The following is a 13,099-nucleotide window of genomic DNA, read 5'->3' on the forward strand; positions in this document are numbered from 1 at the left end:
AATAAACTAAGAATTTTTAAACTGGGTTTATAGTTTATAAATTTTGGATCAATTTAAACATACAAAACAAAATCAGGGCAAATTCTAATACTAAAAAATAATAATAGTGGATATAATTATACTTACATTCTAATTTTTATTTGTTAATTTAAACTCATATTGTAAATAATAAAAAGAATAATTATTTATTTTGTACAAGGCCATCTAGGATAATATTTGATGGTCAGGTATTAGAGGGAGTATATTCTCATAATTTAGATTTGTGTCTTGAAAATCCTTCTGTGAATTACAGTTGTATAATTATGTACACATGTAATGTAGCTCTTGATGGTTCACCACAGCTAGCTTCTCTTGCAATTATGTCACTACGAGGTGTTCCTCTCTCTGAGAGAGGAATAGTGTTGTCTTGTGTCACTCAACTTAGATTAGAAATGCAAAAATTACTCTGTCTTGTGACAGAAAATATTGAAACTAAAAGTTATAACCATCTAATTCATTTATGTTCTTAATAATTAATAAGAACGCGTAACACTTTTTATATATGTAAAACACCAGTTACAATTGACTAAGATATATACATGATAGGTATTTTTTTTTTTATTTTGTAGTACACCCAATGGGTTTAAATGTACACCATGTCACTGGGAAATTCAAATGATGTCAAACGGTATAAGTGTAAATCTGATACTATGAAATAAACAAGAATCTCTAATTATATGTTTATTATATTTTACTTGAAATATTATTTTACTAAAGTTATGTATAATAATTACCAGGTTTGAAGTGGTTTGTTTTTTTCTTCCAATCAATTTAGAAAATTTTTCTTTCAAATTTTCAAAATTTTAGTGTAGGATATAAGTTGCGGGAGCCTCTAATGCAGTCTGATATACAAGTAATACTGACAATCAGGTTAGTGAGTGATATAGTGTACTGACCTTCACTATTTTTATTAAATTGTCTATTGAAGCACAAATGAGAACAAATCACTGAAGTGATGAATTAGACATTACATAATAATTATATGTTTACGGTATGTACTGGAAAATGACAGTATTATCATAAACATTAGGTTCTGATTGAGGGAGTGTGTGTGAACGTTGGACTATATGTGAGGTCCTATAAAAATCATGGACAAGATATGGTATAAAACACAGAAACATGGATTAGGGCTAACTTCCATTGTAATGACCCCGAATTGATAGATGGAAATGATTAGTCAGCTAGTAATGCGGTCTTTTGTTTAATGCCACTAGTTTTCCATGATTAGATACGCGTCCTGCCGAAAATCACCATTGGTAGACAATAAAAATCTTGCAGACTATCTACATTATAAAAAATAGAGAAGGAAAGTGACTAAGTGCTAAGTGTTAAACCAGACAACATATCTAAACTTGAGAAAATTTGATTGAGAAAGAGGGGATGTAGGTTGACTCTATTAACAAGATGACACAAAGTTCTGTTACATTAAAGAGTGGGGGTGGTATCAAATTGTAGAGATCTTTCCTGAATGTTGCTGAGGAAACACAAAGAGAGACAGTCGTTTAACCAAAGGAGTTAGTAAATCATAATAAATCTCATTCTAGAAGTCAAATTTTAGCTTGTACTTAGTACTTCTACCAATGAAGGTAGTGGGCAATGTTGTTGTGATAAAATTGTAGTAATATTTAAAAGAATCTAATTCAGGCCATCATGCTGCAGAGGTCAGAATTGAGCTCTATCTTTCGTTCAAATCTTCTATACCCTCAATACTTCATAAGTTTTGTCAATTTTATAAGGGACAACTGGGTGCACGTTTTTATTGGGCGGTTATAAAAGTTGACTCCCTTGGAAATTGAGACGATAAAGCTTACTGCCAGAAAACTTCGTGGAAAAAGTAGTAATTACTAAACAATCCCAAAGATTTCCTGATTACGTCAAAAATAAAGTACTTCAAATGGAAACAGACTTTAAATATAATATTAACTTGAAACGTCCTTCAACCAGCAAATACTAGCTGAATTCTAGTCCACGATTGCATCATCAAACTTATCCCAAAAACATTTCTGACAGTTGCAAAAGCATTTTTCTGAAATCTTACGTGAAAAAGACTAAGGAAGTGTTATATTAATATGATGTTAAAAATGTCCTAAACACAAACCATAGGGATAGTGCAAGCCTATTTATAAAAATAATGGAGTGTGTGTGTGTGAATAAACAAAGTATGGTCAACAAGCTGGTTACTAACCCACACCATGATGAGAAGTATTATAAACGGATAGTGCTTATAATTTTTACTAATAATTTTCATGTATTAGCATTTTTATTTAAAAAAACACGCATTTAAAAAGTGGACACATTGTGGACTTTATTCCTAGTATAATCAAGCTCGCTCTCTACACTCTCCGCTCCGTTTTTTGCTAAACATGGCTCGTGTTACAGTACCAGTTGGGACTATACATGACATTAAAGTTTCATAACAATAAAACAGTTGGGTCGGGCTTACCTTGGTCATAGTCATTTCAAGCCATTGTTGAATTAGACGAAACAGGTATTAAAATTTTATACCATCACAATACTCAAATATATTTGTTCAAAACAATGTTTACATTATGACCTTACAGAATCATTGTCTATAGAAATTTAAAAGTTAGTTAGGTGCCGTTTAGTATTGAAAATATAATGAACTTTCTTTTCCCCAAACCACTATTAATAAGTGGTAATGGTGAAATACTAAATGAATTTATTACTATAAGAACTCTTGTAAACGCAGCCAATACCCATAATTACTAAAATGAAAAATCATCAATTACATTTAAATGGTTTTTCAATCCATTAATTACACTAGTATGAGGAGTTGCAATAAAATGCAAAACAAAGAATTATTCGCACAAAATATTAATAACCTAATGATTTAAATTTTTTGTCATTAGAGGTAGCCAAACTCCATAATTATATCATTTGGCGTTTGGTACTCCTTCTATCCCAATTAAATACACTGATTAGCATTGTAAATATTGTATAGTTATTTACTCACTTGTAATTGTACGCTCTCCTCTGTTGCTCCATAACTAGCTCTCTTTCTGTTCTGTCACATTTTAGAGGTGTTTCCTCTCTAAGAGAGAGGAGGGGCTGTTTCATTGCCCATCTCTAACCAGATGTAGGAATATGTCAAAAATCATACTATGTCTGTGACAGTAAATATTTAAACTAAATCATTAATTAATCTAATCATATGCTCTAAGTGATAATTAAGTAGGAGTACTATTGTACATTGAAAAAATAACCAATATATAATTACTTACAACATGTACCATTGGATTGGGATATGGAGTTATAAACTTAATAATGCGTACATGATCCATTAGGAAATGCATGATGTCAATAGATCTAAGTGTTTACTGATACATTGAAAGACAAGAACACCTCTGACAATATATGTCATTCTATTATACTTGAAATGAGTATTTTAATAATGATATGGTTAATAATTTACATGTGGGTTAAGGTGTCTGTTGTTCTTTCAGTCAAAAATTTATATAACTTTTCGTGCAAAAATCTTTAGTTTTCGTGAATACTAAGTTTCCGGAGAGCCTCTATAAAAATTCTATTATATATTGACACCACACCACAAGATAGAGAGGGAGAATATTCAGATATATCTAAGTATTTACTACACACACAAGATGAGATGAGGGAGAGATAACTATATATATCTAAGTATTACACACACACACACATAACACAGCACCCACACAACACACACATATCTAATCACCTGAGCGAGAGGTCTGATTTGAGGAGAGAGGTTGTGTAGGGTTGACTTATTGTCAAGTTCTTGAGTGAGTAAATAGTCACACACATACACTACCATCCATACACTATAGCTAGTAGCTTGATACTAATAACCTACTTGGTGACTTGGTCTGACTATTGATAGAAGATTAGAAGCAAAGGAATGTGGGTCTAGTACATTAGGGATCTGATGATATATGAAAATAAATGTAAAACACACTGTTTAGAGTAAATCCGATCCCGATCATTAAACTACCTTGATTTTATTATAATAATGTTGTGGAGGAGGTAGATAGGTGGCATAAAACAGACTGTGTGTACAGTTTCATTGAAGCTTTCTGAGTGAAATAGCAGCATTATGATCAGGACCCATATAACCTGATGTGATCATAATGTGATCTATAGTACTCATCATCTAAAGGAGATACAATAATAACACAAATTTAGTTTATTAGAAATAAACTAACAATGTTGGTCATACATCTGATAGGGTTCAAGTTAAAACTGATAATGATGATAATGGAAGGGGAGCCTCTTTACCATTGTGTGTAAGTACAAGGAATTAGAGGATCACCTTGTCATTAGATATGTTCAGTTAAATAATAATAAGATCATGCTTACATTATATGGAGTATTACTTACTTACTCTAGAAAGTACTTTAGCATTACCAATGATGATCACTCATTTTAGCACGTGTCAATGACAACATTGAGATGACAGGCATCTTGTTAAAAATCCAATACCTTGAAGTTCATTAGAGACGAACACAAGATAAAATAATAAAATCTTTCTCTCGTCCTTGAAAGGCCATCAACATTTGCCTACCTCTAACTCTTCATACAATTCTGAGACATTTTCTTATTAAATTGCATATACTGGACTTATATAAGCACGCGTCCCTCGTAAGGGAGTAATGACCCCAATTTGACAAGCCTTGACACCAGTTTTCATGAGTTTAGTCACTACTTTCTCCACATTAGCAGCCTCAGTCCTATAGTGGGAAAATGATATACCTTTACTCATTTTTACAACAAAACCATATTGAGGTAGAGGTACCACTATTAGAGATTTCTTCCTGACCAGTAGTTAGAAACACCAAAAGAACATTGGTTTTTTAGGATTAGGCCAAGGGAAATGTACTTGGACAGCTAAAAAAACAATCACTTATAATAACACATGATAGTACATAAAACACTTACTTTCCAAATACTCTCTCAGCATGTGACACACCATTTTGTACTTTACCTTCATAGAAAAGTATTAGAGGGAAAATTCTGTCAATGATGGATGCATACGATACTGAACAATTAGTTGTATTGGTTTTACACCCAGGAGAACCAATCTCTGAAATAAAGATTGAGATAAAACCAGCACTAACTAAGAGATAATTATTGTACTGATGGCAATGGGCTTACTCTGCAGCTTTCTTACACATAATAACTGGTCCCAGTTGACGGTGATCTCCTACTAATATCACTTGCCTACTTCCTTTTGCAATAGGCACCATACATTCTGGCTCTGTGGCCTGAGAGAAAGAAAGAGAGAGTGAGAGCTTTTCAGTTCAAAGCAATACATTCTACCTGTGTACTCTCATCAATAAGAACCATTTTAAATCTGAATTTAGCTAGTCGTGGATCACCAGCACTTATACAAGTACAACAAATTACACAGGCATTATTGAGGAGTTCTCTCTCGAGTTGTCTCTTTAAAGTTGAGTATCTTTTTCCAATCAGAACTTGAGAGCTCGCCTTTTTCATCTTTCAATTGTTGCAGCTTTTTTAAACTCAGGATTACTAAATGTTGCAACAACATGACATCGAAATGATTTGTAATATCAATCTTAGCCAGTTGGAATACTTGATTATGTAATGCTAAGAAGGAGACTAGAGAATCAATGGTCTCAACGTGATGTAGCACAAAACACTAACAACTTTGAGTCCAGTATTATGAATGTTTCCTGTCAACTGATCAAATGCTACATTACTAGGAGCACATACTAGAAACTTGACTAAAAGAGGAAGACCCTTATTAATATTTATTGATTACATTATCTTACCCAATCCCATCTTAGCTAAGTGATAGACAATAGTAGCAGAAGTGACAGTCTTCCAGTACCAGGAGGACCTTGGATCAAACCTAGAGGTTTTTGAAGGATTGTTTTAACAGCAAAGATCTGACAACTGTTTAACCTGGGAAGATTAGGAGCTGAAAGACTGAAGTGGAGAGTGAGGAAGAGAGAGAGAAGATTACCACACTTAGTACATATACAATGTACTTACTGTTTGGGGTACTGCTTTATGAGTGTTAATTTGTGGTTCTTCTATTACTCATGTCCTAACAGACGATGATATAGATATCTAGATACACTTTTCACATTCACAGCTATCATTGTTCAGTGTATTCTGCATTTTATCAAATGATGTAGGACTTCCAAACAAAGTCAACACAAAAGTCTTGAGTACAATCAACAGGTATACCAACATTCCTATGTAATTGAAGCCCACCTCATCACCAAAACCGTAATATTACATGTGTAACACATTATATGTGAAGATTGTTCACTTACTGTTAGGTACTTTGGTCACATGACCTATCCCATCCCATGCTAAATGGACTTTTGCCTACATACCTGAGACGTAACTCATCTCCCTTTATAAAATGTATTTCTGCTGTGTGAATATGTGTGTACATGCATGGAGAAGTATATATATTGTAATAATTTGCTAGACTAACTTGCCTCCATCTCATCTTGGAAAGTTGAAATAAGCAATTCTCTTTTGTTTCAGACCAATATCCCAGCGTACAGTTATATTATCATATGTCAGACACTGTTTTTGAGATTCTTTTCATAATCTGTTTTCATAAATTTCCATAACTCCTCTAGCTTTTGAATCTGTTGTGCACTGATCTGATGAGCTCTGGCTTGATCTTGATGAGATGGGATCTTAACTAACCACGGCAAAAAACATCTATGTGTGAATACATTCTGGTATATGTGTGTGTAAACATGTGGTAGTATTGTTTTACTCATAGCATTTACTTTTTGTTAGTTACAGTTAATTTTTGGTTTAGGAAAATTTTGTTTTAGCATTCTTTACTACTAATTTTAGTTAGTTATAATACACACAATAGTTAATAATAGGTAGGAAGGTATTGTAATGTTGTTAATGGATGCTTCTCAAGCTTTAACGTTTGCTAATGATGTTTTTTCTTTTAACGCTTAGCTTTATTGTTCTTACCATTGATCTTAGTTCCTGAAATTCCTTCAGCTTTTCTCAATACAACAAACATTTTCCTTAGATTGTCATTACAGTTAAATGTATCCAAACTGGACCTAGCCCTTGGTCTCCCAATTGCAATTTTCAAGAATTAGTATTAGTTAGTCAACTTCAAAAGTATCAATGTGTCAAATTGTCATCAAGTGTGTGCTTTGTGCATTTTTATGTGAACTAAGGTTAATTGTAGTCTTGGCTGGTCAGATTTCATTCCTCAGACAAGTGAATACAAAATTTATATTAGCATATTCCAATGTTGTAGATAGAGGTAGATGGCTAGTAAGATAAACTTGGTTCCTCAGCCAAATGAGGTTACAATGTTTACAACACTTGTTTACTATAATGTTTGGGAAAGCTGGTCTGTTTAGACTAGGTACTAGTAATATTATTAGTTTATATTAGTTTATTATTCTTAGTCAAACTCTAACTACCTTGGAATAGTATATAATATATATATATATATATATATAGATTATATATATATACTATTATATATAATAAGTATCATCACAATACGCACTAGAGACTAATTAATTAGTTCTTATCTTTCCAATGGTTTCTATTATAAAGAATTCAGTAATTACTAGAGTTGGTCTACATGAAAAAAAACACTCTGAAATTATGGGAGTTGACATTGTGGACTGAACCTATTTTGAATACCATAATACAGTACATGACATCATTGACATCTTACTGTATCTGTGCTAAATAGTAATAAAATTCCTTTAGTTAATTTAATTAATTGGTTTGGTTTCACTTTAAAGGATTTTAATTACTTATGGATCGCTATGGATGTATTATAAAAGATTATAGAAGCTTTTTTTACAGATATGTTTGGGATATATAGACAAAAATTCCCTTTAGTTAGTTGTAGTTAGTTAACTAATAGTGAAAACAATCAAAGTACTTTTAGTTTTAGTTACAGTTAATCAGTGATGTAGAAATAGCCGGTCATGGTGGACATTGTCCGTTTTTTTTCACAAAATATCCATTGTGTTCGATTTTAACCTTTAGCCACAGCAGAAACGGACAAACATAGCCACCCCCATAATAAGTTAGCTATGTGCATGTGCCAGGAGTAAAGCAGGCCCCAAACAGCCAATACGTCGTTCAAACGAGCAAGAAATGACGATGAAGCTGATAGTAGGCAGTTTGTGAGATCTTATTTTGGAAGATTTTTCGTGTTTTTTCTATGACAGCAGTACCAAGATTATGTACTGTAGCTCTGTCAAAAACATCATAAGAAGAATTTTTTTACTACATGTAGATCCAAAATCTTTCAATGCTGCTTAAATGTTCACTTCTGCCACAGATCTAACTGATAAAGCAATGATTACACTTCTTGAAGCTGCATATTTCATTGCTCAAGAAGATTTAGCCATTTTAAAGTTATGATGAATATGTCCAAACACAAAAATATCAAAACAGATATGTCCGGCAGATATTTTCAGTCATAGGACAATTGTCCTAAGACTGAAAATATATTTCCACATCCCTTGCAGTTAATGAAACAACACTGATGTGTATGTGTACAAATTGTACACATACTATTTGTAAAGAGACAAGGTGAATAGACATATATGTATCTATGATATTCAAGACTGGACCTGTCAACTATTAGTGGTTGCCAATTTGCTAGATTCCAATTCAAATCTTCGACACTTAGATTGTGAACAAGGGTGTCTAGAGACACAAAAAGAATGTCATTCATATACATGTAGATGGTCACTCTTAAATTTCCTTGCCTTCATAGCAACATGACAACAGAGTCAACTTTAGCTGGTACAAATCCTAACTTAAATACATTCTTACAACCACAGTTATAACATTCTAGTATTGTCTCTCCTAGTAGTCCTTCCTTATGAAGTATAATCTCATGACAACCTGCACGAACAAGATGATTTATGATATGCCTATTTGGAGGAAAATGGGTTAAAAATCAAAGATAAGGAGAATGCATGGGAGACCTTCCTGATTTGTTGCCTCTTCCATTACAAAACCATTTTTTTAGTAGAGGTACACATTACAACAGCTGCTGGATCGTGTATACCACAATATCTATGACATGTAGCATGGGTATGAAACAGAATGGAGTATGAGAGTATAGGTATAGAATGGAATGAGAAGAGTTAAGCTGGACTGACCAGCTGTTGAATATAGACTTTATATTATCAAAATCATATTGACACAAAATTGTTTGTCTGCTTGCTCATATATTTGAACTGAGATTTTCTGTGACAACTAAAAGTAGAAGTTGTTTAAATTACCCAACTTAGTTATGCATTATATCTGTTCATCAATGAAAGTATTAATTACACTAGTGTAAGTATGTGTTAATCTACATACTAAAAGGTACTAAGATTATAATTATATATTTTTTGAATAATGTGTTAATTTTTATTTCTTCTTTTAGGTTATACAAATACAGGGAAATCATCCTTCTCTCAAAGAAGCCATAGCCGGCATTTTCGAAGGTTCTGCTTCAACTAGAGAAAAAGTTGAAATGAATCTAACTATGACAAAAAGCAAAGAGCTTTGTTACAAGTAAGTAATTGGAAAACAATTTATATTAATCATATTATTAATTTTATAGACTAACTTTCAAAGAACAGAAACCAGACATGTGAAGCTAAGGACTTAAAGACTATGTTCTTGGAATCATATTTTCACAGTTATGATGAAAATGTACTTCAGACACTGTCTATTGTGAGGCTTATTGTAGGCCATTATTCAGTATTCAGTGTGCGATGTATATAATCAACACTTTTCATCTTTTATAAACTATAATATCTTACTAAATATCACCTATGCACAGAAATGCCACCTTTTGTTAGCATATTGTAGGCTCTTGTAAGTTAGTCAGTCGTGTGTGTGCTCTACTACTGAAGCCAGATAAAAGTCTAAAGGGTAATGTCTGTGGTATGTTGCAATGAGGATGTTATTACTTCATTATTGTATGTACATAAAGATATCTTTACTCGAATGAAATGATTAATTGTTAACAAACCTTAATAGTTATGCATTTCTGAATTGGTAGCACTATATATGTTTTTAAAAAAGTCAGAACAAGCATATCCATATTGAGCATACTATGATAGCCCATGACTTATCTCTTTTAACTATTTCTTTTAAATGAAATGCTAACACACAAATGATTATTAATAACTATAAGAAATAGCATTCACAATACTTATCATCATGTGGGTTAGTTAGTAACCAGCTGGTTGACCATCTCTTCGCTTATCACACACAGCATAAATCTCTCCATTAGTTTTAAAAAATAGCTTGCACAGTTCCTAATGTTCCATCGTGGAAACTCAATTATATGATTCAGCTCTCGTAGCTTTTCAATGTAAAGACTCAGGAAAAATCTCTTTCAACTGTCACATTGTTTGTAAAAGTTGATGATGCAATCGTGGACTTGATACTGCTTTATTTAATGACATAACAAACTGGAGCACATTTAATATAACCTGAAAAGTATAATCTGAATTGATTTGCAATTAGAGTTCGACAATTATTGTGTATCAGTTAGCTCGCTCATATCATTATGAGTAATGTAAGTGTTACTATTTTAGTGGACTGGGACAGACATTTTTTGCTGACATATGCTAACAAGCTACAGTGATACACTTAATTGGTCTCTCATATATATACCTGTACTGTTGCTGGTTGGTATTTTCATGCCTCCTGCAGCTCCGACAATCATAACTATCTTTCCATTTTTAGTAATGATGGTAGGGACTGCTGATGAAAGAGGTCTATGGCCACCTCGTAAGTAATTACTTTCAGAAGAAGGATATCCAGAGGAGTTATTTCTTCCTGGTATACTAAAGTCATCCATTTGATTATTAAAAGAACACCACTTAATCGCACTAAACTACCAAAACTAAGAATATCTTATTAATAAATCTCTTTTTCCTTTTTTTCTTACTGGTTATTTATAGTACTAGTAATTGCCACTCCATCACCTTGTCATCCAGCACACAAAGATGAGTAGTTTCTAAAGATGGTGGATTATATCCTAAGTGTTCTTTGTAGTAAGTATCATCGTAAGTTGTTGTATCATTAATTCGGTCACGCATCCTTTCTGAAGTGTTAACATACATAATATTTTCACAACCTATTAATATACAGATTACGTTTGATAAAAGTTATGTATCTTACTTCATTGATAGTATTATTAAAGTCAGGATCTCCTAAAAACATACGCTGGCCATAGCCAAATTTGAATGCTTCCACAATACGATGATATGCCTTGCTCTAAAATAATTCCAGTCTGAAGGTAACCTGAAAAACATTTAAGTAAACTTTTAAATGATCATTTAGTTTTTTTACCATCATCTAGTATATTCAATATTAGAGCTAACATTGCACCACTAGCTGGGGGAGGAAAACTGTAAATTTCCATGTTATTGTCAAAACGGCTCATTAACAAGGTCGAGTAACTTGCAGTATAAGTTTTGAATCTTCTTCAATGTTAAAATGCTATTGTATTGTTCACGCAAATCTTTAACAATTTTTTAGTAAAGTTACTGTTGTAAAAGTAGTCTGGTCCTTCTTCAGCTATAGCTCTTAAAGTTGTAGCTAGCTGAGGCTGCTTCAAAGTGCTACCCACAGTTAATGCTTGACCATTAGGACTTATTAATAATTGTCTGCATAAAATCATTGCATTTATCAATACTAAACTTCACTAACTAACTTCAAATTTGGAAAATTTCCTTTCATTAAGTTACTATAAACAGATCCCTCTTCTATACTCTTGGCTACTGATGGTAAAATTTCAACACCTTTTTCAGCTAATTCAATAGATAGTTGAACAAGCTCTGCCAAGATAGGCGACCAAACTGTTGATGGGCTTCATACAATCCTTTGACTTGTCCTGGTACACCAATAGCTAATCCACCTATTATACTTATAAAGTACTTAAGAAATATACACATAACGTACCTCTTCTTGTAGAGTCTGAATTATTTTTAAACATCTTCATCACATTTTCAGGGATTTCTTGAGGAGCTTTTTCACGAAAATCAATAGCAAAAGCTTGTTTCATGGATGAATTATAGTACATAAGAAAACCACCACCTCCAATGCCAGCCAATTGCAAATTGTGTACTCCTATACAGAACAAAGTTGCTATTGCTGAGTCGACAGCCGATCCATTTTTCTTTAGTATTGCCACTCCTATTTTAGAGCAATTAGGAGAATCACTGGCTACAGCTCCATGTTTATAACCACTTTCCAATGTCTCATCGTCAGAATGACTATTTTGTTTAGGGAACCCAACATAACGATTATTGTGATTATTGCACTCAGTCTGATTATTAAATAAATAAAGTATATTATTGAACAAGTAATTGCTACACGGCATAAACATTTTTTCACTTTTGCCATGATTAGGTGAATTCAATCAGAACGCTGAGAAGGAGGGAGAGAAAAGACAACAGGAAAAATCTAGTTTCCAATATATTTCGTTATATACAAAAAGCAGTAGCACCAACGTATTATTTAACTCTGCATGGACATGGGATCTCACAAAATACCGTAAATTTAATTACTGATACATCGCCACAATGTACTATGAATTTATGGGGCAAATTTTTTTGTCAAAATTGAATTCAATCAATGGTACAGTTAGCATGTTACGATTTACTTTTTAATGCTCGTTATTTGTTAAATAACTTGTGATTTACTAACTCATGCATGATTTAGTAAATAATGTAAAATAATTAATAATATATGATTTATTAAATAAATAAAAAGTAAATCAACAGTTATTTAATAAATAATTACTTAGTTATTATATCATAAAAATTTTTCAATTTTGACACTAACAGCGCCTCATATGAATTTGATGGGTAACAAAAGAAGTTTTCCAAGTTAGAATATTTTTATTCCTATCATATCAAGCTGAATTTATGAGTATGTATCTGCTTGCTAGCTAGATTGATATGACTTCACCGACTAGCGGTAATATTTATTTTAAATAGTTATAATTATAATGGACTTCAGTAAACACATATTATTTATGGTATTAGAGGACAAGATAATA

At 32.5% G+C, this 13,099-nt stretch overlaps 1 pseudogene; it reads right to left on the bottom strand.

The window, feature by feature from the left end:
- Nucleotides 1–4,971: 4,971 nt before the first annotated feature.
- Nucleotides 4,972–12,100, bottom strand: LOC121392021 (annotated as a pseudogene).
- Nucleotides 12,101–13,099: the final 999 nt, after the last annotated feature.

The sequence above is a fragment of the Gigantopelta aegis genome, unplaced genomic scaffold, assembly GCF_016097555.1.
Source record: "Gigantopelta aegis isolate Gae_Host unplaced genomic scaffold, Gae_host_genome ctg3265_pilon_pilon, whole genome shotgun sequence".
NCBI lineage: Eukaryota > Metazoa > Mollusca > Gastropoda > Neomphalida > Peltospiridae > Gigantopelta > Gigantopelta aegis.